Below are 26938 nucleotides of genomic sequence, written 5' to 3'. Positions count from 1 at the left end.
GTCTTTCTCCTATCCATGCTGCCATGTGCTTTTTAACTGAGGGAAAAATCTGTTATTCATAAAGAAAAACAAAGGATGATAAATTATACGACCTTGTAAAATATATTAACATGATTCCACATAGTCTTCTGGATAATTGAATTTAAAGTGACATGGGCCAGAATCTGCAGCTTATGCAGGAATGCCAGCCTCCCCCACCTTCCTTCCTTCCTTCCTTCCTTCCTTCCTTCCTTCCTTCCTTCCTTCCTTCCTTCTTTCCCTCCCTCCCCCCTCCCTTTCTCCCTCCTTCCCTCCCTCCCTCCCTCCCTCCCTCCCTCCCTCCCTTTCTTCCTTCTTTTCAGAGGGATCCCACAAGAGCCTTGCTGAATTCAAGGCCACCATGGTCTCTAGGTGTGCATGTGTTATAATCTTGTTCACTATTTCATTACTCAGTCTGAGTTAGGAGCTTCATTAAAATGATATGACTCTCAGAGTTACGAATGACAAATGACCTTGTATCAAAATGTGGCCTCATTAGATAACCGGGGAAAGAATTAAATGTTAGGGTACAGAACAGTAAGGTTTTGATATTTATGAAGGTCATAGCAATATCATAATATATTCCACTTAGCATCAGACAAGCGTTCCTGGTTCTTACTGTTGCTGCTCCTTCATGATGCTGTAAGAAATGGGCTTTCTGTACACTTGGTTTGTATTGCAAGATTGTGGGCTGTTCATGGTTTTTATGAAACCACCACCATATTTTAATTATAATTGGATGACTGGTGTGGGAAAAAATTGGAAAATTGCCAGAAATAACTCTTTTCTGCCAACTGTCTTAATAGTTTGCTCCAACCAATTATTCATTGGATAATTGGGATATTGCCAAAGAAAAGACCCCAGGAGACAGACGGCTTTGCTCATCTTAGAAGCTTTGGGATTTGGCTCAGTTGGATTTCCTGTCTTTGCAGACCTCATCTTTATCTTTTCAAGTAATAGAAGAAATCTGGCTTTCAAAGGTGGGGTTAGTGTAGTTTGCTGGATTGGGGCTACTCAGTAAAATTGGGAAGTGCTTTGGGTTTATAAGGCTGGCACTCTGATGGCACAACTTCAAGATACAGAGGCTTTAAAAACAGAATCAAGAAGTAATGAGAGGATGAAAGGATGAGGGATGTTGAGTTTCATTAAGGTGTCCCCAGGTCCAAAGAATTTGTTCCTTTAGGTCCCTGGGCACCTTCATAGTTTAAGCTAGTAGGTTATACACAAGGGTGTTCAGTAAAAGAGCTGAGCAATGAGTGAATTTTACCCTGTGTTCCCTTTGCTATTCCTGGTTCTGTGCTTCATGCATTCAGAAAAAGAGTATGCAATCTATAGTCTATAAAATAGATCAGGTCAACTACTAGGTTTTGTAAATAAAAATGTCTAGAGCACAACCATGCCTATTTGTTGATGTGTTTGTGGCTACTTTTGTGGGACAGTGACATGATAGAGGAGTCATGGGAGACCTTATAGTCTGCAAGGACTACATACAATATTTACTATCTGACCTTTGACAGGAAACTCTTGCAGACAACTTGATCGAGAGGTAGGGGCACCTTTTTCTAATTTGCAAAAGGCTCTGACTGCCTGCCAAGTTGGAGCCACATCTTAAAGATAAGGCTGTCTTTTTCTAATTTGCACAAAGATGCCTTATAGGTTAGCAAGGCCCAAGGGAGGAGACCTCAATTCTGTCTCTGAGGGTGGAGCTCTTAGGGGAGCCAGGACTTCTGGGCCTCACCCAGCATTCTGCAGGCCTTTGCTGGACTCTCGGATCTCATTCTAGGCAGAACTAGCTCTCTGAGCTTATTGCTCAGAGAGATTGTTCAGGAAGCCAGAGGCTGGCTGTAGAAGCTCCCAGAGGTAAAACAAAAGCTTTCCTTGTTCCTTTTCCAAATAGCCATAAAAGGGAAAGTTTGGTTTTTGGATCTTTGTCACTGGCCACTCTATAAAGAACTGCAAACTGTCTCATGACTTATCATCAATTACTTATTTACACAGCATGGCTGATTGACATGGTTTATTTTTCTGTGGTTTTTCTTCTAATCTACAGTGAAACATGAACTAGGAAACTCATGGAGTCCTGTCACCTTTTGCAACCCAGAACCTTCAAGGGAGGTGCTATTGGTCCTTTCTTTTGCCCTCTGACTCTTTTCACCAGGAATCATACCCACATAAAAGATCTGTGCCACTGTACCTGAAAAATGTCAGAACTCATCAACTTCCTCATGATGGCAACACGATCAGTGGGTGCAGTAGAATAGTGAATTGTTCGACATAAGGCAGGGAGGGAACTAAGAGAAGTTCCATCTCTTGACAACTCTGCAATCCTTCATTGAGCAGGTAAGCATCAGCCCTAGCGAGGTATAGCCGCTTCCCCAGGTCTCATGGGATTGATCAGGTCAGCCTTCCTAGGCAGGACATTAATTCCAGGCAAGAAACAGCTGGGGCAAGAAAGAGCTCCCATCATGTTCCAGGACACAGGGAACAGGAACCTGGTAAGAGTCATAATGTTCACCCTTTCTGTATGCCAAGAGTGTGACAAAGCTGGTTTTAATGGTCCCTGATCTGCATATTCCATCATATGTATGTATATATACATATACATATATACACACACCTCTCTAATATGTGTGTGTGTGTGTGTGTGTGTGTGTGTGTGTGTATGTCTGTGTGTGTGTGCGCGCGCGTGTGAGTTTGAGGTTAGCCTCAAACTCTCCATCCTCCCTCCTTTTCCTCCTTAGTGCTAGGAATACAGGCAAGTACTACCATATCAAGCTTTCCATAAATAGTGTACAATAATCCTTTAAAAGAGCCATCTGGATAGGATAGGATGATTAGTCTAATGGCTGTACATAGTATAGGGACAGTATAATGGCTGCTTTGGACTAGTGGGGAAAAAGCAGATAAAGCCTTTCAATTTTGTCCACAGTGCCACGATGTACTTTGGAAAAGTTGACCACATAGAATCTGAACAAGAATGGCCAGAGTAAAGAAAGGGTCGTGAACACACATCCTGGGGTATGAGGTAAGGCCCTTAAACTCAGGATGAGGAACACTGAGCCCTGGGCTGTTAGCTGATTTTTGTCTAGTGAAGAAGCCATTTTTTTCATAGCATTGCTATGCCATTTGTAGGACTACATATAGCCTTTTCTGTCAATCTCTGAGAAGTCATAGCCTTCTCTCTCCTTTTTTGGTCTTTTGTCCCCAACCTTTTGCCTCCAACCCCTTGGGGCTCTAGAATGTGGTCTGGGTATGTGGAATGTATCTGTTTGGAGCCTGAGACTTCATGCCATGATGCACTTACATATGTGTACCATTCCATACTTACACACATGCTGTCATTCATGTAGAACATGTACTGGCTATTGGAATTTTGTGGGTGGGTGCTTGACTCTTTTAGTTAGCATCTTTTCTCATAACTAAGATCCATCAATTAGTCTTAGTCCCAGAATCATTTCTTTTTTCATATATTTTTATTGTAATTAATAGAAGGGTTACATTATATTCACCAGATAGAGGTTGCATTACTTCACATACATTGATACCCTTTCTCATGTCTTGGTTCCCATTTCCCTCCCACCAACCCTGCCCCTCATCTTGTTTTCCTCCCTTCCCTATCCAATTTCAAATAACCAAATACCCATATATATAATATATCAGATAACAAGGTAAAATATTGTAACAATATGAGATAACCAAGGGACAGCAAAAGAGATGAGTGATAACATAGTACATTAAGGACAATAATCACTCATTATATGGCTTTTGTTTCTATGTCCTGGAGGTCCTTTCATTTAGCATGATACTATATAGCCTTATGTATCTAGATTTTGTTCTATTGTAAATCCCTGCTAGGAGAGCCCAAGGTTTCTATTGATTATGACAAATGTGGGAAACCATTGAGCCTAAGTTCACTTCACTTAATATGATTTTTTCTAAGTCTTTCCATTTCCTTACCAATGGGGCAATATTGTTTTTTCTGAGAGCAGCATAGAATTCCATTGTGTATAAATACCACATCTTGTTGATCCACTCATCAACTGAGGGGCATCTGGGTTGGTTCCATGTCTTTGCTATGGTAAATAGTGCTGCAATGAACATCGTTGTGCTGGTGGATTTAGTATGTCATTGTTTCTGGATGGTTGGGTAAATGCCAAGTAGTGGAATTGCTGGGTCATAGGGGAGCTCTATGTGTAGTCTTTTGAGGAACTGCCATAGTAGTTGAACGAGTTTGCACTCCCACCAACAGTGTAGTAGTGCTCCCTCCTGGCCACATCCCCTCCAGCATCTCCCAGAATCATTTCTAAAGTTAGAGGAGTACCTTATTCTTAGGATATGTAGATCTTTCCCCTCCACTGTGTATATGTGTGTGTGTGTGTGTCCACATGCACATGTGAACACATATGTATGACATGCCTGTGTGGTGTATGGTGTGGTGGTGGTGGTGGTGGGATGTGTGTATTTGTGTGTGTGTGTGTGTGTGTGTGTGTGTGTGTGTGTGTGTGTGCGCGTGTGATGTGACCTCATGAGAACATCTACCTTCACTGGGTTAACTTTCATGCATCCAGCAACATTTCAGTTAAAACAAAAGAAGCTTTTAAATCTTCAATCAGAAGCAGCCCAGGAAGGAAGATTTGCCTTTTCAGGGCCAGCAGTTGTGTAATCCTTTGATTTCTCCCTCAGCGCATGCTTCTCCTTCTTTTGAGTTGGGTGAACCATCTAATTTTGACCATATTAGTCAAGGCTACAAGCTCCAGAGCTACTGTCTGTAGAATTCAGGACAAAGAACAGTTGTTCTGTTGCTTCTCAAAAGTTAGTAATACATTTTTTTTTGTGTTGTGTTATCTAGAGAAAGGAGTCTTCCAGGATCCATTTTCTCTAATGTGAAAGCCAAGGATTTCTAGGGGGATGCTTTGCATTGGAGGTGGAAGAGGGACTAAGAGTGAATATGCTGCATGGTGAGAGAGCAAGAGCCCAGCATTTCAGAGGGGACATGGATTTTGATTAGGTACAGGAACCTTGAACTGTGGAGATCCACCTAGATTAGCCATGGATATTATAGATCTGTACCAAATCTTGTCGGAGTTCATTATACACTAGGAACTTGTGCTCTCTTGCTCTACAAGTATATTGCTGACCGTAAGCAGAGTCTTCTTCCCATTCCTTCTCCCATTCTCCATGCACTCTTTACCACTCTCCCTTCTCAGACTTACTCTTCCCAGGAAGACTTTCCTGTCCACCTTGAATTGAAACCCTCTGCAGGTCCAGTGTCTCTTCACTCTTGCTAGGAGTCTTGGTATCTAATTGATGATAACTAGCATAACTCTACTTTATTCTCAGACTTCTCCAAAACTCCTCTCCTAAGCCATCAGGGACTACAAAATTGGTCAGTTTTGGACCCAGAAGCATAACCATATAGGTGGAGGTGATAGAGGTCAAGTCATATATAAATGAGGACATATTTCTTGGCAGTGTGGTATTGACTTGGCCAACTGAATGCCCCCAAATGTGGTGTGACTTGATCCCTGACTGCTTTCTAGAAGGGTCTCTGCTCTGCCCAGACTTCCAGGACCTTCTGGATATAGTGGAAAGGTTCCACATCTTTGCTAAAATCACCACTATTTTGAAGAATTCATTTTTTTCATATATTTTTATTGTAATTCATAGAAGGGTTACATGATATTTGCCAGATAGATGGTGCATTAATTCCCATACATTGATACCCTTTCACATGTCTTGGTCCCCATTTCGCTCCCCCCCACCCCCACCCCTCATCTTGTTTTCCCCTGTTCCCTATCCAATTTCAAATAACCAAATACCTGATATATCAGGTAACAAAATGAGATACTTTAACAATGTGAGATAACCAAGGGACAGCAAAAGAGATGAGAGATAACATAGTACCTTAAGAACAACAATCATTCATTATATGGCTTATGTTTCTATAACCTGGAGGTCCTTTCATTCAGCGTCCTACTATATGGCCTTTTGTATCAAGGTTTTGCTCTATTGCAAATCTCTGCTAGGAGAACCCAAGGTTTCTACTGATTATGATGAATGAGGGAAACCATTGAGGCTAAGTTCCTTTGAGTCTGGTTTACTTCATTTAATATGATCTTTTCTAAGTCTTTCCATTTCCTAACAAATGGGGCAATGTCATTCTTTCTGACAGCAGCATAGAATTCCATTGTGTACAAATACCACAACTTGTTGATCCACTCATCAACTGAGGGACATCTAGGTTGGTTCCATATCTTTGCTATGGTAAATAGTGCTGCAATGAACATTGTTGTGCTAGTGGATTTAGTATGCCCTTGTTTCTGGATGATTGGGTAAATGCCAAGTAGTGGAATTGCTGGGTCATAGGGGAGCTCTATGTTTAGGCTTTTGAGGAACTGCCATATTGCTTTCCATAGTGGTTGAATGAGTTTGCACTACCACCAACAGTGTAGTAGTGATCCCTCCTGGCCACATCCCCTCCAGCATCTGTTGTTATTAGTTTTCTTGATCCTGGCCATTCTAACTGGAGTGAGGTGGAATCTTAGAGTTGTTTTGATTTGCATTTCTTTTATGACCAGAGATGTTTCTTCATGTGTCTGTAGGTCATTTTTGTTTCTTCTTCGGAGAAGACTCTCTTTAAGTCTTTGGCCCATCTTTTAATGGAATGGTTGTTACTTTGGAGATTAGTTTTGGATTGATTCAATTTTTTTGGGCTGTTGATATATTTTAGATATGAGGCCTTTGTCTGTTGTATGGTTGGTGAAGATCTTCTCCCACTCGTTAGGCTTCCTAATTAGTTTACTAGCTATGTCCTTTGCCATACAAAAGCTCTGCAGTTTAATGTAGTCCCATGAAGAGTTCATTTATACATAATCATAAATCTTTTCCCTTAAATGAACAGAAGCCCTCAAATGACCACAGTTCCTTATACCCCTTTTGAAATTCAGGATTTTAGGGGCTGTTTATAGTTTCTCAAGACCTAGGTACCTTTGAGCACTGATGACAAAACAAAGAGGTGAAGGATTCATGGAGATTCAAGGAGATGCTAGAGCATTTATGTCTCCAAAGACTACATGAATGTTTTTTTTTAACTAGGTAATTCCTGAGTTGCATTCTTGATATTGGATATCACCAAACATCTTACGCACATGAGCAAGAACGAGTTATATATCAATTTCTTGCTAATTTGTGTGAAGGGTTTTCTTTATTTCTTTTGTTTCTATGTTTTCTGTCCCAGATCATATCTTCATTGAAAGACATCTGATTGATAAAAAGATGTTATTCTTTAAGATTATATCTCTGATTATTGACTGACATGTTTTACAAATACTTTCTGATCTTAGAGAAGAGTGCATTAACTCAGGGAAGATGAGAAAGATGTAACTTGCAAACTTTCATTTGAATTCTCATTCATAACATAGGAGAGAACCAGAGCATAGGGCCCTGGATATGGGTGATATGGAGGACAAGTCTCTCACAGAGAATAAATAGAATATATGGCTCCAAGCGGTAGTCATAGGACCAATAGGTGACTTGAGAGGGCAGTAGAAAGCAGAACTTTCTAATAATGAAAGGGCAATATTTTCAATGTTGATATAATGTAATAGAAGCAAAAGAAATAATCAACACAAATGTTCCTATAATATAGCATAAAATTTAAGAAGCCAAATATGTAATAACAACATAGAATCCTAGTGACCTTCAATAAAATCTCTCTTTCACACACACACACACACACACACACACACACACACACACACACACACACCCCTAAATAATGAACTATTATTTAAAATTTAATGATATTTCATCTTCAGTATAAAAATAATGACACAGGAGGGAGGAAAGAATGGTACAAAACTAGAGATTTGCAAGACCTTTGATTATCATATATCTCATTAAGGAAAAAAAATCCCAGTGCTTGTCATCCAAGATGAGAATCATTTTGGCAATGTTGGTCAGAATCTGACCATTGCTTCTACTTCAAAGAAGAATAGCTCGTGATGGAGGAAACACCATGTCGGTTCCCTTGTGAAGGGAAGAGTTTGCAGGGAAGGTTCCTAAGATGAGGAAAACTGGAATGTACCCACTTCCTACCTACCATTTGCACACAGCCTGTTTCAAACAGTGACCAGTGAAAGGAAGTTCTAAGTGCTTCATTGCATAGTAAACCTCAAAGGCTATCCAGTGTCTCTATCCCTCCCATCATTCTCCATCTCTCTTTGAGATAATGCTGGTTGCTGGGTTACAGTTCTACCCTTCAACTGCTGCACAAAGGACACACTCGGGCAACTCAACAATAAAAACAGCTCGAAGGGAGACCAGCTGTACTTATAAATAAACATCCCAAGTACATTAATCTGCTGAAGGTTTTTATGAGGGGAAGCATAAAATTTCAAATAAAGGGCTAATGGGAAATATGTCCAAAATGTTGGAATTAGTGATGCTGTACAGTAGGGAACTGCCCAGCTAGATCCATAAAATAAAATGTGACTAGCAACTGATTGAGTTTTAAGACCCCCAGCCTTCCACTCCTACACCTGAGTTGTATATTTTATCTGAAGGACTATTTCATGTTCCAGAATCAGCTGTGTTTGCAAGAGAGCTGTCACAATTTTATAGCCTTGACTTTAAAGAGCAGGACATTTCTTTCCTGGAGAAGAAGGCTAATAGGAGGTAAAATGCAGGGATATGGGCTCTCCCACAAATCCAGGCCAGCAGATGCGCCTCTTTCTGTAATCAAAATGAATGTTTTCTTTGGAAACAGCAAGAAAGGTCCTTTTGTAACATTCTTAGGAAGAGGAGACATGTGCCAGGTCTGAGAGCAGATGGAAGCAGATGGTGAGGAAAGCAGGTGTTTAGCTCTTGGGAGTACCTGCTGCCTTTCCCCTCCAGGACAGGTAATGCTAAAAAAATGACAAGGTGGATTTCTTGTTTAAAGTGAAAAATGAGTGATGGCATATGGTTAACATTGCTTCCTGCCCTATCCTTCACCTCTGCTAACAATCTGCTTTCTCCTTCCATTTGGGGTGAGGCCAAGCTCTGCTTTGCATTCTTCTCCTTCTTAACTTTGTACCAGGTCAGCCTGGACTGAAGAGGAGGATCCCCATCCCCCTTCCCTTGTTGAAGTAACAGCATTTGGTGTAGTGTAAGGAGACTGGACTGGAAATTAGTTTAAGTTCAAATCTACTGTTCTCTAGTTTTGTTTGTCCTTCTGGAAAATCACTTAACTTCCATTTTCTTATAGAAAGAAGGATGCATTGAACTCACCCATATCATAGCCTCACTGTGTTGTTACAAGAAGTGGCCCAAGAGGCAGCACTTATTCAGGCAGGATCATATTGCTGAGGTTTGTAGTCTTAGCTAAAAGACATATGTACAGAAAGTGCTTAGCAAAGTGCCTGTCACATAGTGGTGACTCAGCCAAAGTATTTCGAAATGTAAGTGGGAATCCAGCTATTTTGTAGCTCGTCTGTCTTACTTAAATACCACATGATTCAGGGCTTACAGAGGCCAATGATCACTCTAGAACATCCTCTATCTTTCTTGCCTACTCAATTCCACTTCTAGCCTATCTATGACTTTGAACTTCTCTTCCCACATTTAGGGAAGTGCATACTTCATATGCACTGGGCTCATCAGATGAGCTTTGTGGCCCAGTTTTGTGGACTTGAACCCTGTCTGAAGATATGGATTTTATTTCCCCTTGGCTGTGAGCCCCCAAATGTCTTAGAAAGGATCTTCTGAGCTAGCTCTATCCACTGCATCCCATTACAGGCCCTAATCTGCTTAACCCACTTTACATGGGAAGAGTAAATGATTAACAGAAGAGAATGAGAAGTTAGTTCACCCTGAACTCTAACTCTGAGGTCCAATACTGCTTTCATTATCTGCTTTATGCCCCCAATTTGACATTCAATTAACAAATATAAACAAAGTAAACAGATTTTTATAGCAGTGGGAAGAATGACAGCTCCAGAGCTAGCACCATGGGGTCAAGTTCATGCCCCAATCACTGTGAATAATCTTGGTAGGGTAGGTCATTTTTCCTCTGTGCTTCAGTTGATGTAACTCATTCTGCTAGCATTTATGGGTTTTTAGTTCTAAATTTTGGGGGCACCATCTCTAAAAGAGTGAGACTGAAGTAGGGGCTAGAAGACACCATGACCTAAAGCAGCCCATTAATAAAGATGAAAAGAAAAAAGCCAAGATCACACAAGAAGGCCATGTTGCACATGCTCAGGCTAATATGACAGTGGAAAAGGTCCCAGGCTCCTTAATCATGGGCATGAGAAAGATCAGCATCCAGGATGTCTCCTGTCCCAGCTACTGCCTGACCATCAAGGGAAATGGAAGGAGAACTGGCTAATAAAGGCCAGTCAACCCTAGATTCATGAGAAATGCCCATAACAATTTTGTGTAACTATACACCACTCTTTTATTAACAAATTATGCCACACAAATCAGATTACTTTATCTAATAACAGAGTTTACAGAAATTCCATCTGTACTTACAGCAACAACATAAAATCTTACTGGGAAGAAATTTGCTATCTTGACAAAGACTGTCACCAGGTTGGAACCAATAATATTAAGAGAGCAAAGCTGGTGACTATGGTCCAAGTACTGCTGTGAAACTTGGGTCTGGCTTTGCTGCTCCACACTTAATAACATATAAACTTCTCAAAGACACAGCATCAAATATTGGGTGATGTGGAAAATCACGTATTATGTCTGACACAAGAAAGGCCAAGAAAAATTGAGAAGGTATAAAAATAATCCCACTTGGGATGTGTTACATCCATCTTGAAATAGTATGCCCCTATTAAAAATAACTGGAAGTGGAGAGCCCTCCCCTGGCACTTCTGTTTGAGAAATCAGCTAAATCAGACACTTAAAAATGGTTTTGCCTTTAGCACATGAAGCTTTGGGGTAGAAAAAAGGTAAGTACCAGATCCACAAGAACTCAAAATGACTTAGGGAGTCAAATGGAGCAAAGAATAAAAGCTGAATGAGAATTTCTCTAGAAGTCAAATCCAGTTGTTTGAGGGATTCAAAAATCAAATGCCATAGAAAACTGATCTTCAGAGTACAGCACAGTTACAACAGCACTTTTAGGGAGACATGAAATAAAACTGTGGATGCTTTCTCACTTAAATCCAAACACTTGTCTTTTGTGATTTGGGGGAAAAGTGATGCTGATGCTGCCCCTAATCCCTTCCCAGTTTCTTTATTTACATTTGAAAATCACTGCTGGATGGAAACTGCACTGACAAGATATATGATCACAGACATACAATATAATTTGTGTCAGTGCCATCAAAATTTGAAAAGTTTTAATAAATACTGTATGTTATAGTATTTTCTTCTAGAAAATGAACAGATTAAGCTCACAGGAAGAAACTGAATTTTGTTATCTTCATCTCCCATAAAACCCTTTGATTGCCTCCAAACTTATCAGTATTTCTGGACACAGTGAATAAAGATTCTAATAAACATTCCAGTCACATTTTACCTCAAAGCTATTTTAAAGGCTGCGCAGGTGTCTTTTTTTTTCTTTTTAAAGAAGGAAAGCTCACATTTATAGAAAACTAGAATTAAAATGTACAGTTACCAAAAATAACACATTGTGCCAGGGCAGAGTCTGCACAGTATTGTTCTTAAACATTATCACTAATAAAGACCAGCAAAGTCCCAGCAATTCACTCTGCATACATTAGCAAACAGTAACAGTGTGTCAGTGACAAACAGAAAAAAAATGCATAATAGTTTTCTTTGATGTGATCATGAAAAATAGACCTTCAAGAAAAGTAAACCCAAGCTCTGGCCACTTATCAAAACTTCACTGCTTCAACAAAATAGAGCAAATCTCTGTGGAAAGGACTCATTCAGCAAACATGATTTCTTTCCCCATATTTTTCCTTCACATTGGATTAAAGAGAAGTTGTTGTCATTCTAGAATCAGTGATTACATCTTTAAAAAGTTTAAAATTTTATGTACATAACTTTTATTGCTATTTATTATAACAAAAAATTAAAGTTAATTGGTAGAATCCATCCAGTAATGTATGAAACAAATCCACTGTTCAAGAAGGCACCATTATGGTTGAATGTGTCTGATGCTCAACATAGGAGTAAGAAAAGTCATTTCAAGTCATTTGGTTCTTGCTGGAGTCATCTGTGTTCATCTCTCAGAAAATGTAAGCATCTATCTGATGTTTCAATAAATATCAAATTGCCCAAACAAATAAACAAAAAGTTTCCATGGACCAAAGATCCAAGAAAGAACAGTTTTGATGAATGATTCCCAGAATCAAGTGAGTCCTCCTTTAGTTCAATGAGATGATGTCAGGAATATTACTTCCACTGCTGGTTATGACACTGTCTCACTCTTGCTGCTGGATGAACTAACATGGGAACTGCTTTCATGGGGGCTGGTAGTGGTGACAGGCATACTACTTGCTGTTAAGGGTGAGGTGAGACTATCCAAAAATGTAGGAGGGCAGTACTGGGGATCAACTGGTATAGGGGAAAGAAAATCTGAACCTGGTAAATCTGATGACATGCTTGCTATTGGCATGTGGTGGAATGGTACTGTCAGTGAAGTTGGAATAGCAACAGCATCAACCGAAGTCTGGGCACCCTTACAGAAGATGGCCGATACATGAGAATCCCTTTGGTTGGGCTGCTTTGTGTTTCTGACATAAAGATGCATTTCTTTTTAACAGAGGGTTGTCATCCTCATCAGAAGAACTTTCTAATGTTAGATCAATAACATCCACTTTCTTCTTGCTTACTTCACTGGCTACAATCACTGAACAATTTTTTTTTAGAGAGAAGGAATAACCAACCTTTTGGGATTGGAGGCCTTGCTTAGTTGGTAGAGCAGTAACCAATGAGCAAAAACATCAAGTCCCGTCTCAGACCAAATATTAAAAAGAAAAGAAAAGAGAAATGCCATAATAAATGTGGACTGTTCAATGTTCTCAGACTGGGGTGGATGGTTGAGCAGCAAAAGATTTGGGTTATTTTTCTTTCCCCTCCTCCTCCTCCTCCTCCTCCTCCTCCTCCTCCTCCTCCTCCTCCTCCTCCTCCTCTTCCTCCTCCTCCTCCTCCTCCTCCTCTTCCTCCTCCTCCTCCTCCTCCTCCTGCTCTTCCTTCTCTCTCTCTCTCTCTCTCTCTCTCTCTCTCTCTCTCTCTCTCTCTCTCTCTCTCTCTCTCTCTCTCTCCTCCTCCTCCTCCTCCTCCTCCTCCTCTTCCTCTTCCTCCTTTACCTCCTCTTGTAATACCTGTGGTTTGAATTCAGTATCTATACTTTCCCTTAGTTTTCTTGCCCACCCCTGGTTCTTTATCACTTGAGATATGGCTTTTTTTCTCTGGCTCATTAGAGATGGAATCTCACAGACACTTCTGTCTGGGCTCATTTCTAAGTCTTCTAATCTTAGCCTCCTGAGTTGTTAGAATTACAAGTGTGAGTCTTTGCATCTGGCCAACACTTGGGTCTCTTATCACCTGACTCTTTGGGTTAGTGACATATGGTCATGATAGCCAAACTGATTAGGCTTAAAATGCCACTGCCATTTTGTAGTAAGCTCCATTTTGTAGTGGCTCCAGAATGCTACAGCATTTCTGTTTTCCCCTTTGTGTGTAGTCTGGGAACTAACAATGCTCCTGGGGTTATAGGATTCCTCTAACTGGCCCCTGGCCTGGGGAGGTGTTGGCTGTCTGGCTCTGGTGTGGAATGGACCACCCTTCCTTCTCCAGCAGAGCTGGGAAGATATCCAGGGCCAGCTGTGTGCTTTGGAAAGTGGCTTCTCGGATTCCTCAGCTCTTTTCCTGGTGCAGGAGGATAAGATAATCCTCTAGTTTCACACCCTGGAACTCCAAGAACCAAACAAGGCTCAGTGTTTTTCAGGTGCATGTTCCTTATTTGGCTTTTAGCAAATGAGTACAATAACAAGCCAGAACATGCAGATCCTCAGGGGGTGAATCCACAAGAGTGAAGCCACAAGAGTAAAGGGTTTCCAGTTACTCTCTGGCCTGTGCTCAAAGTCTTCACTGTCCCTGAAGAATGGGTGTGAAGGCTGTGGTTATGCAATGGTCTGGGAATGGAGACTTAGAAGAGAGGATGGAGGTTCCCCAGAATTATAATGCATGTCTTTAGCCAGCAAGCAGGTGTCAGATAGAAAGGGAGGGAGAGGAGGTCTCTACTGAGGCTGTATGATAAGCACTGTCTGTTCCTTTGAGATTCTCTGTCCAACAGCTGCTGGGCTGTACCCAGACATCCTTCATACTATGGACTGAATGCTTGTGTTCTTTTCTAGAAGTCTGAATCTCCCAAATCATGATATTTCAAACTAGAAATTTGAGAAGTAAATAGGTTTGAAAGAAAGTACAAGGATGATGGCCCCATGATGGGATGAATGCCTTCCTGAGATGAAGAAACCAGAGCTTCTCCTTTTTCCTGTCCTGTGCTCCTAACATTAGAGGGCTGTCATCTGCAAACCAGGAAAAAGGCCTTCTTTCCTCACCAGATGCTGAATCTGTTGGACAAGTGATCTTGGACTTCCCAGTGTCAGAACAGTTAAACACCCATTTTTAAGCCACAACAGTCCAATATGCCTGAGTCAAACTCTAAGAACCTATTTTTACTTTGTTTTGTGAGTCTGTGGGAGCCTAAGTGGTCATCTCCTCCAGTCAGATCCTACTATAGGCAAAGATTTCCATGGTTTAGGGACTTTCCCAAGGTCATTGAACTGCAGGTGGTGAAATCTCTGTACAATGCCTATGGCCTATCATAGCAAAGCTTTAACTTTTAACTCAGAAAGACACTCTGATGTCCACTGGTCATCATGCCCATCTATACAGAGAAAGTAGAGATGAGAGCCAGCCTCTCAGCATGAAACAAGCCCCATGAGAAAAAGAATTTCTTGACAGGGATTTATTTTCTTTAGGAATTAATGTAGTAGTATCTCTTCATTACTCCTCCTTTCTGTCTCTGACTTAGAGATGATCTTGGTCATTAATTGCAGTACTATTGTTGGGTTATTTTAACCTTGCTCTCCATTGTAACAAGCCCTAGAGACTTCATGGCCTGTAGAAGGTATGCCTGTCATGTTTGATGCTGATGGCATGGTGCTTGTGTCTGATGGCTGCTTAAGCTTGCTGGTTCTCTGATGTTTATGATACCATAAGCACCATGCATTTATGATACCAGTCAGGCATTTCTCTCCTCCACTATTTTTTTAATATTGTAGACTTGTCACTTCTGGTCTATTAGGGTGATAGCATACATGGATTCAAGGACCTCTACTAGGGGAGGTTAGGACTGAGGCCAATGGAGTGTACTGAGGTAGGGGTGAGATCATGTTCCCTATTTGATCCTGCACTCAGTGTCCATGGCAGTAATGACAGAGCCAGGCAAGTAGTGATTGCTCAAATGCAGGCCTTACATGTGCTTGCACCTTCAGGCATCCACAAAAATCGATCCCAGTTCAAAGCCATGCAGCATGGACTTTGTAGCTGTTGCATATATGTGATTTGTTCAGTGGCCTCTTCTGAATTCTCAGTTCTGACAAATCCTCGTCCCTCTTCCAGCATCATGCATCACAGAACCAGCAATTCTGTGGCAGTAAAGCAGCTCCAGGTGTGGAGCCCTAGGACTTAGGCTTCCCACTGATGACTGGCCAAAGTGAGCAATGCTTTTTGCTGAGGTTTCCTCACAGGATAACTTTGATTCTATTAGGATGGAAGGTTTATTACAGCACTTGTGACAGTAGCTGGGAAGTGAGCCATTAGATGGTTGCAGGCTTAAAGGCCCTTTGTCTTCACTGGAACGTCAACACATAAATTTAGAGCAGTATGGGAACTTACCCCTTTCTTCATGTGCAAGAGCTATCCTCTTTCTGAATTGTCTCAGAAAAAAGTAGTTATTTCACAAACATTCTTTTCTTTTTTTATTATAATTAATAGAAGGGTTACAGTTAGATTTGCCAGATAGAAGGTGCATTACTTCACATGTTTTGCATGTGAAGGTGCATTACTTCTCATGTTTTGTCTGCATGTCCTCCCCCCACCCCTTCTCCTCATCTTGTTTTCCCCTTCTCTTTCCTATTTCAAATAAATAAACATATATACAAGATACCAGATTACAAGGTAAGATACTGTAACAATATGAGAATAACCAAGGGACAACAAAAGAGATGAGAAATAACATAGTACATTAAGAATAACAATCACACATTATATGGCTCTTGTTTCCATATCCTGGAGGTCCTTTCATTTAGCCTCATCCTATATGTCCTGGTGTATTTAGGTTTTGAGCTGTTCAAACAATTGTTTTTACAGTCATGTCATATTATCTTAGATCTAGATTGAATAAGTGTATGAAATGTGTTCAGAGACATCTTTCTGAATTTGGCTTGTCTCACTTAACAGGGTGATCTTTACCACTTATTTTCCTGCAAATGACATAATGTTATTCTTCTTTATAGCTGAATAATACTGCATTGTATATATGGATCACAATTTCTCTATTGAAACACTGTTTATTGGGTATCTAGCTTGTTTCAGCACCTTGGATATAGTGAATATTGCTACAATAAACATGAGTGTGCAAGTATCTCTCCTGTATGTCAATGTATACCCAAGTGTGATATAGCAGAGCCAGAAGGTAGTTCTAGTTTTAGTTTCTTGAGGACCATCCATACTAATTTCCACAGTGGCTGGACCATTATATTCCCACCAACAGTGTATTAGAGTTCCTTTATCCCCAAATTCTAATATTTCTTGTTGTTTCTTTTCTTAATAGCCATACTGACTGAGGTGAGATGGAATCTCAGCGTAATTTTGATTTGCAGTTCCCTTTTGGATAAGAGCATTAAGCATTTATTTATTTATAACCTATCTGTACTTCTTTTGCTATTTAATTTAGTTGTCCATTTATTAATTGAACTACTTTGTGTTTTTTTGTTTTTGTTTTTGTTTTTTGTTTTTTTTATTTTTGTGGGTCATGGAGCTTGAACTCGGCCTGGGCACTGTCCCTGAGCTTTTCAGCTCAAGGCTACCGCCCTACCCTGGAAACAAGACCTACTTCCCATTTTCTAGAGGTTAATTGGAGATAAGAATCTCAGGTCCTCTTGTGTCCGGGCTGGCTTTGGACCTTGATCCTCAGATCTCAGCCTCCTGAGTAGCTAGGATTATAGGTGTGAGCCACTGCGCCCGGTTATTTTGTGTTTTTTTTTTAAACATTTAATCTTATTGTCAGGGTGATATATAGAGGGGTTACTGTTACATACAAAAACAGATAGTGAGTATATTTCTTGCTGGACATTGTTAGCCTCTCTCATGTTTTTCTCCCACTTTCCCTCTCCTTGTCCCTCACAAATTGTAGAGTTAATTTCCAATATATTGTCTTGTGTATATGATTGTTATGTTGGTTCAATGTTTAATTTTTGTGTTCTCTATATATCCTGGATGTTAATTCAGGTGAGTAGCTTGTAAAGATTTTCTTTCATTCTGTGGGAGTCCTTTGATATGCAGATGTTTTTTAGTTGGATGCCATCTATTTGTCAATTCTTGCTCTTTTATGCTGAGCTATTGGAATCCCATTTAGAATGTTGTGGACGAAACATATGTCTTCCAGTGTTTTCCTTACACATTGAAACTGGAGAATTGTTGGCTGTTGTTGCACTGTCCTCTATGAAATTTGTGCCATCTCCCCAGCAGTGCACAGAAATGCCAGTTGCATCATATCTGCACCAACACAGTGTGATATTTTCATTTATATCAACCTTCTAAGTCTTAATGATTTTGTATGCATGTATGTGTATATTTCAGTGATCTCTGCATTTCCTTTTCTACATTGTTCATCTCTTCTCCATTCTCTATTGTGTTATCAGAATACTTTTTTCCCACTAATTTGTTGGAACATATTTGAAGGCAGAGGATTTCCCTTTACCACTCTTTATTTTGAAGTGAAAGGACACCAATTAATGTCATAGTTTTATTCTGATCTTTTTCCTCTGTAATTGTGGAAAGGAGTAAATTTATCCAAAGGTAAATTTTGGATGAAAAGGTATATATGCCTGGCTTAACCATTTCTCTGTTTCTTTCTAGCTTTGAATTTTGCCATTAGAGAACATTTGTTCTTGCTAGCCCTTGGCTCTGCTGTAATCTTAGGCAGAGGTGATCCTATCAGGAGAGGTCTGTAGGCTTCCAGAGCTGCCTGCCACTTTATGCGTAGATCTGCCTCATTCTGGACCTAGGATCAGGAAGCTTATTGTTTGCATGCCAAAGCCACATTCTCCAGTAGCTGCATTGGTAATAAAACTGGTTTCTAAATAGTCATTTGCATATTCCTTTGTTGGTAGAGAATTTTGGCAGGAATAGGGGTGGCACTTATTAGACTTCTCACCCCTCAAGAACTTTATAAGCATTATTTAAAAAGTGACTTTTTATCTATGATATGAGTTTCAAGTGTCTTCTTCAAGACTTTCTTCTTAACATTTTACTTATTTAATTTTTCATATTCTAATTAGTTCATATTTTATGGACATGGAGGGCATGTGGCCATTCTTTTAATGTTATTATTATTATTGCTGGCACTGGGGGTTGAACCCAGTGCCTTGTGGCTTTTTGCTGACTTTCATGCTTAGGCTGGAAAAGATCTTAAACTGAGATCTTTCAGATCTTAGCCTTTTGAATAATGGATTAACAGGTGTGAACCATCAGGCTTTTTGTTTGTTTTTGTCAGTTGTGGGGCTTGAACTCTGGGCCTAAGCGCTGTCCCTGAGCTCTTTAGCCCAAGGCTAGTGCTCTACCACTTGATCCACAGCATCATTTCCAGCTTTTTCTATGCATGTGGTATGAAGGAAACAAACCCAGGGCTTTGTGCATGCTACACAAGAACTCTACCACTAGGCCACACTCCCAGCCCAGTCCCTAAAGTTTGGTGTCATTTTTAAATAAAATCTTCCCCACAAATAGATTATAAACTGCATGCTCCTGTGCTTAATTCATGCAAACACCACGTTTCATTTTCCATGGCCAAGACCTTGTGATGTCTTCTATGCATTGGCTTGCTTCTAGAGCCTGAATGGCCTTGAGGAAGGAGACTTTCAGAGTAGGGAGGGATACAGGAACAGAAATAGAACAAAGATTCTGTGTCATTGCTGCCTGGGAGTGTGTAGTTTCCATCTAGTCACAAGCCTATGAAGTCATCTCAGCCCTACAGTGGTCAACTCTAGTGAGGGAAGACAGCCTAGGAGCCTCCCTATGTAGTCTAGCAAGGAAGGATCTATTCATACTGAGTTAGTGGTAGGAGGACTAGAACCTAGAACTCCTAATAGCAATGCCAAACTCACCAGAGTAGTTCCAGTGAAACCGGAGAACACAAAAGGCCCTTAAAGGCCTCGCTGGATGCCCCTGGTCTGACTGAACTGAGACAGCAGCTCTGCCGGCACGATTAGAAAAGCAAGTCAGGGCTGTAGCTATGGCTCCCAAGAGGAAAACAAGCAGTGATTTGCCTCTTCTCTTCTCTTCTCTTCTCTTCTCTTCTCTTCTCTTCTCTTCTCACTAAAATGAACAACAGGCTGCAAACGTGGGATCACTTAGAGACCAAAGTCTTCCTGCATCGGGTCCTAGTTACTTTCTAAGTTCCTTTCAGGTGTTAGAAGGGAACATGCCTTCCGGGGAGCAGATCAGGCATGTGGTTCTCTCCCTTCAGCCCCTTGAGGCTCAGCTGACTGAAAAGACCACATCCACCAGCAGCTTAGCTTCTTCCTACCTGTCTGCCAGCAGCCTCTCCTTCTGTCCAGCAGCCCATCCACACATGATCAAACGCCCACAAGCACTTTATTTTCTGTAAGCGTAAACACTGTGAGTTTTCTTCTGTCCTCTGAAACGTCTTATGTGAATGAGTGTGTCTGGATGAATGTAAGGATGCCTTATTGTAGGTGATTATGTGCTGTGTATATACTTACGTTTTAACGTGTTAGATCTTATACTATCTTTTCCACAGATTGTAATGAACTTGCATGATTTGCAGTTGTTTGTTCTCCTTAGCCATCGCCTCGTTGCTCAAATAGCCTCAAAGAGCCTTTATCAAGACTTCAATAGCTGAAAGAGCTGGGCACCACACAATGTCCTGGGTTGTCATTGATTTTATATTCTGAATTGCTGAAAAGTTTCCCCTGGAGTCAAGGACTGTGGCAGCCCAGCCTCCATCCATCGTGTGGTCATAATTTACATAGGCAATTCTAATCCCTTTGTATAATTAATGACTCATATGTTATATCCCGGAGCCACATGGAAACCTTTTTTGGTTACCTGCTGTTCTGTATTATCCATGCTTAACTCTTCCACTAATGCATGTGATTAAGAGTTACTCCCACTCTCTCAGTTGAACCGAATCAAGGGGATAAGAAGGAAATGTCAGATTAAGCTGATCCACACAGAGGTGTGAGTGTCAGAGATGCCACTGGGGCCCTGGAGAGATGGGGAGGACTGTTGTGATTCTGAAAGGGATCTCACTGACTGAAGAAAGATTTCAGTTGTAAACTCTGACTGGAGTACAAAGGAGTGGGGAGTTTTTATCTACATAGGATTAGGATTTGACTGCAACTTAAAAAAAAATTACCCTACAGCCCATCAACTCTACACCCAAAATAGACTTGAATGGAATGTTTCTGTAAGGAACACCTTCGCTACTTAGTCAAATTTGAAAATCTCCTGAGCTTGTGAGCCTTCTGACCCCTGCTATGGAAGAAGAAAAAGCTGGAGAACCATTCTTCATGATTCTGATTGCTGGGGCTTCCAGACATATGACAAAGTCAAGGGAAGCCAAGAAGCAGGAGCCATGCTGAGTTTTCTCTGGCAGAAAGGGGATGTGCCCAGGGCCCACTGTCCAGGGCAATGGGAACTAAGATTAGTGTCCAGTGGGGTGGTATTGAACATTCTGTGGCAGGAGCTAGCTTCATCAGCTTCATTGCCCTGGGCTCCATCCATTTCCTGTGGGTCTATAAACTACCTGTCTGCTATTTGTCTTTATATTCCATTTCTGATTATGTTTTTCAAAATCAGCTTCTGGTATTTGCAACCTGGAGTCCTGAGAGGAATCTCATCTTACTGAAGTAAGAGTGATTCTCTCTGGCAGCCAGTCAAATATTCCCCAAGGGCATTCCCCTAAGAAAAAAAGAAAATTTTCATTGATGATACTTGGTGATTTCCAAGTTTTAATCAATCCATAGGCAATTTTGAAAATGCCAGCTTTCAACCATTGCTAGCAACATTCCTGAATATTTAACTGTTGGCTGTCAGAAACCACCCAGTGCTGGTTTCAGCATAGCACTAAGCCTTGGAACCTAATGGCTGAGTATAGGCCATGAGGGATGCTGTCAGAATGTGGCTTGCATAGCACAGCCAAAGTTATAGTGTTGCCAGGCTGACTGTATGGAAACTCCTGATGGAGATGGTTAGCAGTTGTCAGTGGGGAACTGAGACATTAGAAGTGAGGCTAGACCCAGACACTACACAATTCTTTTAGCCAAGGAGATCCCCTTGAGAAATCTGTCATTGCTCTGATTCTAAACCTTGACTGGCGATTAAACAATGTTCTATGAGTTTGGATAAGCTGCTTCTTCCATCTTAGGCCCAGATTCTCCATACAAAAATAGGATGGCACCTGCTGTGTGGATGTCTCAAAGCCCTTATAAGAAGCAGGTCTCTCATGGAGAGTTCATGGTAAGAGGGCTATGTAGGAAGAGCTACACACTTGTGAGTCTGAGGTTGATGGACAGCCTCAGGAGAGCCTCTCACTGTGCCTGTTTTGTAGCATCTGCAGGAGGCATTCTGGTATGTATCTGTGTGCTATGGCAGAACTGGGCCCTGGGGACATCCAGCACATGGTGGCTCAGCTCTAGGCATGTGTCTTGGATTACTGGGCCTCAGTGGGTGAGCAGACAACAGAATCCTGTTTTTGAGGACATGAAGAGGATTTGAATGTTTAATAAGAAAAGGATGGTCAAAACATGCTGCAAGAAATCCCCAAAATATCATTGGTATTGACTGGCTTGCTCCCTCTGGTGTGTGTTGACAGGGTTTTATAAATAGTTTGATGAATCCGTGTCCTTTTGTGACCTAGGAATTCACAACTGAATTGCTGAAAATTACACCTGAGATCAAGAACTGTGGATGCCCCTGGTTTGTTTAAATTTTTTTTCTCCCAGGCCTTAATGTGTGGGAAAATCAGAGAGAAACTCAAAGGGTCACTTGATGATTTCCTGGCCACACATCAGTAAAGCCATGTACATGACTCATGAGCCATTATGAGCTACTTGCCTCCACATACCAGCAAAGCTCACCTTCCTTAAAGATACTTTATGCCCTGTGTGTCCTCAGGTAACTAGGAAGAATGCCTCTACTGGGAGATAAAGTTGGAGCTCCGAAGCCCTTGGGTGAAGATCTTTGTTCATTAGAGGAACTCCTGTCTACTACTCTTGCCCATTCCCTTCTTTGCTTCTAAAAGCATCATCGTAACATTAAACTGTAGAGTGGTGGGTAGGAGTAGAGATTGTCAGTAGCAACTTCTAAATTTATTTGTTTGTTTATTTATTTATCCAGTGATGGATTTTAGCTCAGGGCCTTGCACTTTCCCTTGACTTCATTACTCAAACATGGTACTATAAACTTGATCAATACCTCCATGTCCAGCTTTTTGTTGTAGAGATAAGACTCTCATGAACTTTTCTGTCCAAGTTGGCCTCAAACCCTGATCCTAGGATCTTAGTCTCTCGAGTAGCTTGGAATACATGTGTGAGTCCCCAGTACTGTGCTAGAGTATCTTACAAATTTATAAGCCACTTGCTTTCAAAACTATTCCACATCAACTATTTTCTTTTCTTTTTTTATTATTGGGATAGTGCATAGAGAAGTTGCAGTTTCATTCATCAGGTAGTAGATGTAAGGTATGCCAAAAGGAAACTCCACTCGGTTCAGGAGAAGAGGGTTTACTGTATGAGGAAAGAGCAGACTCCTTCTGCCCAAGATGGAGTTGGGCGAGTAAGAGACGTTCTGGCAGGAAGTGAGTGTTTATATTGTGTGTGGGGGGGGGGGTAAGGGAAGAAGTCATTCTTCCAGGCGGACCTATCAGTAGGTGCATTACTTCTCATACATTGGGATCTCTTCTCAGATTTTTGTCCCCATTTCCCTCCCCTCACCACCTCCTGACCATCTTGTTTCCCCCCCTTCCCTTTCCTATTTCAAATAAACAAATAAACATATATACAATATACTAGGTAACAAAGTCAGATACAAAAACAACATGAGATTAACCATAAGGGCAAAAAAGAGAAGAGAAATAACATAGCACATTAAGAACAACAATCACACAAGATAAAGCTCTTGTTTTCATATCCTAGAGTTTCTTTCATTTAGTCTCATCCTTTATGACCTTATGTACATAGGTTTTGAGCTATTGTAATCCTCTGGTAGGAGAGTCTTAGATGTGTACTGTATTATTACAAATGAGGGAAACTATTGAACCTGTGTTCCTTTGGGTCTGGTTTACTTCACTTAATATGATTTTTTCCAAGTCTTTCCATTTCCTTATGAATAGGGAAATGTCCTTCTTTCTGATGGTAACATAGAATTCCATTGTGTATAAGAACCACATCTTCTTGATACAATCATCTACAGAGGGGCATCTAGGTTGGTTCCATATCTTCACTATTGTAAATAATGCTGCAATGAACATCGTTGTGCTAGTGGCATTAGTATGTCCTTATTTCTGGACATTTGGGTAAATGCCAAGGAGTGGAATTGCTGGGTCACAGGGGAGCTCTATATTTATTCTTTTGAGGAATTGCTATACTGCTTTCCATAGTGGTTGAACGAGTTTACACTCCCACCAACAGTGTAGTATTGATCCCTTCTGTCCACACCCCCTCCAGCATTTGTTGTTATTAGATTTCTTGATCCTGGCCATTCTAACTGGACTGAGGTGGAATCTCAAGGGTTGTTTTTTTTTTGACAGTCCTGGGCTTGAGCTCAGGGCCTGAGCACTGTCCTTGGACTTTCTCAAGGCTAGAGCTCTACCACTTGAGCCTCAGCACCACTTCCAGCTTTTTTTTTCTATGTGTGTGGTACCGAGGAGTCGAACCCAGGTCTTCGTGCATGCTAGGCAAACACTCTACCACTAGGCCAAACTGCTGGCCCTTCAAGGTTGTTTTTATGTGCATTTTTTATGGCCAGAGATGTTGAGCATTTCTTCATGTGTCTATAGGTCATTCTTATTTCCTCTTCAGAGAAGTCTCTCTTTAAGTCTTTGGCCCATCTTTTAATGGGATGGTTGTTTCTTTGAAGATTAGTTTTGGAGTGATTCGATTTTTTGAGCTGTTGATATATTTTAGATATGAGGCCCCTGTCTGTTGTATAACTAGTGAAGATCTTCTCCCACCTTGTGGGCTTTCTATTTGCTTGCTAGCTATGTCATACAGAAGCTCTGCAGTTCAGTGAAGTCCCATTTGTCCAAACTTTTTTTAATTTGTTGTCTTTCTCAGTCTTTATTAAGAAAGTTTCTGCCTGTGCCAAGGAGACCTAGTGTATCTCCTATTCCTTCTTGTAAAGTTTTCAGGGTATTTGCTTTTCCTTCAAGATCTTTGATCCATTCAGAATCAATTCTGGTGCAGGGCGACACAGAAGGATCCAACTTTAGTTTTCTACAGGTGCTTAATCAATTCTGCCAGAAGAGGCTTTCTTCCATCGTATTTTTTGGCTCCCTTATCAAAGATTAGGTGGCCATAGATCTGTGGGTTGATTTCTGGGTCTTCAGTTCTATTCCATTGGTCCTCAGGGCTGTTTTTGTGCCAGTACCAAGCTGCTTTGGTTACTATGGCTCTGTAATATAGTCTAAAGTTGCCACATCAACTATTTCCTAAGAAAGATTGTAGCTTACATTTGCTGGTACCACTAGGTATATCAGCATTCTTGGTTCAGTTCCATGAAGTACTAGCTTCACCTGCACCTATCAGTTCTTAAAATTGAAAAGGAATTGGGCTGAAGCCTACAGAGTCAAATGGCAGCTGCCACTGCCTGCCCCCACACAGCTGTGTGAATGTTCCAGGTGAGGATTACCCTGCTTCCATGACTTCCCCAGAGACCTAGGCAAGTTTCCCAAGAGAGAAGTCGGATCTCAGATTTCTAGCAAGCAGACCCACTTGCCTTCTATTTCACTACCTGCTTCCCCCTTTGACTTGTGCTGAGAATTTTAGTCATCTATATCTTAAGGGGGAATGTTGTAGTCTGTTCTCTTCATTTGTGGAAAGATAGACAACACATTATTTTGGTCATAAAGCTGAGAAAGAAGGTAGGTTCTCTAGACATATTCTTGAGGATTGGAAATTTCCTGTATTTACCCTTTCTCCTTTAAAAAGCATCACCTTCTATCTGGCAAATATCATGTAACCCTTTTATTAATTACAATAAAAAATATTTTAAAAAGCATGCTAAAGCAAGAGCCCAGGTACCCAGCCTTGAATCAATGTCACATCATTCAAAATTACTGTTCGTCTGAGTTTACAAATTTTAAGGACTAAAAAAATAATCTCCTCTACCCAAAGTAAACATTACCCTTGCTCAGCAATAGGATTGAAGAATCACAGAATGTAGAACTGGAATACATCTTTTGAGTTTACTTTCCTGATGAGAAAACATTCCCAGAGAAGGCTATCTATTTGTATAGTCAAGTCAAGAGTCAGAATCAAGAACTTCGAGGGCTCTGGGAAATTCTGGGGGCTTTTGAACATATAGCATCAAAATATTCACATAGGAAACTATCTGAAAGGTTAAGTGGGTTCCACTGTGCTGTTCTCCTTTGAGTATTAGAAGTGCTTTGGATATAGATTGTGAGGCCATGATAGGAATGTAGGGATTTGCTACTGTTTTACATTTCTATGCCACTTGCAACACTCAAAGTGATTGGCTTGACTATGGTAGGGGAACCTTTGTGTTGGTAAGCAGTATACTTAATTTTTTGGTTAAGTTAAAGACAAGGGGGAAAGTATGGGTCTCACTTGGGGAAAAAAAGGCTCTATAAATTTCTACCACTTGAGCCTTTGTGGATGATCCTAGCAAATGCCAATGGCTGCTTGACAGGACAGAGCACTTTCAACTTTCCTGTAATTGGCTGTTTAGGAATGTCCAGTAGAGCCTAGCAAGGCAGGAGAGTCCAATGAGGACTGAAGAGTCAGTAAGGACTGGGCTTAGTGTCTGGGGTGGAGGCAGGGTACATGTGGATGCACTGTGGTAGGGCAAGAGATCTTTCCCTCTTCATGGAAGGCATATGATAATTTGAACCTTTATCTTGCAATAGAGGTGTATTTAAGTGATATTAAATACGTAATGGAGATGTACAACCTTTTCTCTTTTTCTTTGAAACAAAAAAATTTATTGTCGGAGTGATATATAGTAGGGTTATAGTTACATTTGTGAGGTAGTGAGCACATAACTTTTCAAACATTGTTATCCCTTGACATGTTTTTCTCCCACTTTCCCTCCCCCTGCCCCCTTCCAAGTTCCAAATTGTTAAGTTCATTTCCAACCTATTGTCTTGTGACTATCACTGTTCTGATTAGTAGAGTGTATGTATGTGAAAGTGTTCATCTTGTAGAGATAGGTGAGGCCTATCTCTGATAAACACTTGGGACATTGGTGAAAACAAATGAGAAAGAAAAAGAGTGGAGCTTAAGATATCAAAAGGGGCTTTATCCCAAAGACAATAACAAGGCGCTATACCTAAATATCTTGCTAATCTGATCTGATTGCATAAAGACCAGGATGTACCTAGGAGGATAGGCCATCTGCTCGACTAGGAGCCAGGCCTCAGAAGGAACCAACCGTATCCTACCAGCATCTTGATCTTAGA

Source organism: Megascapheus bottae, chromosome 7, assembly GCF_031878675.1.
Source record: "Megascapheus bottae isolate mThoBot1 chromosome 7, mThoBot2.hap1, whole genome shotgun sequence".
NCBI classification, from domain to species: Eukaryota; Metazoa; Chordata; class Mammalia; order Rodentia; family Geomyidae; genus Megascapheus; species Megascapheus bottae.
Note: the sequence above shows the minus strand (reverse complement) of the source record.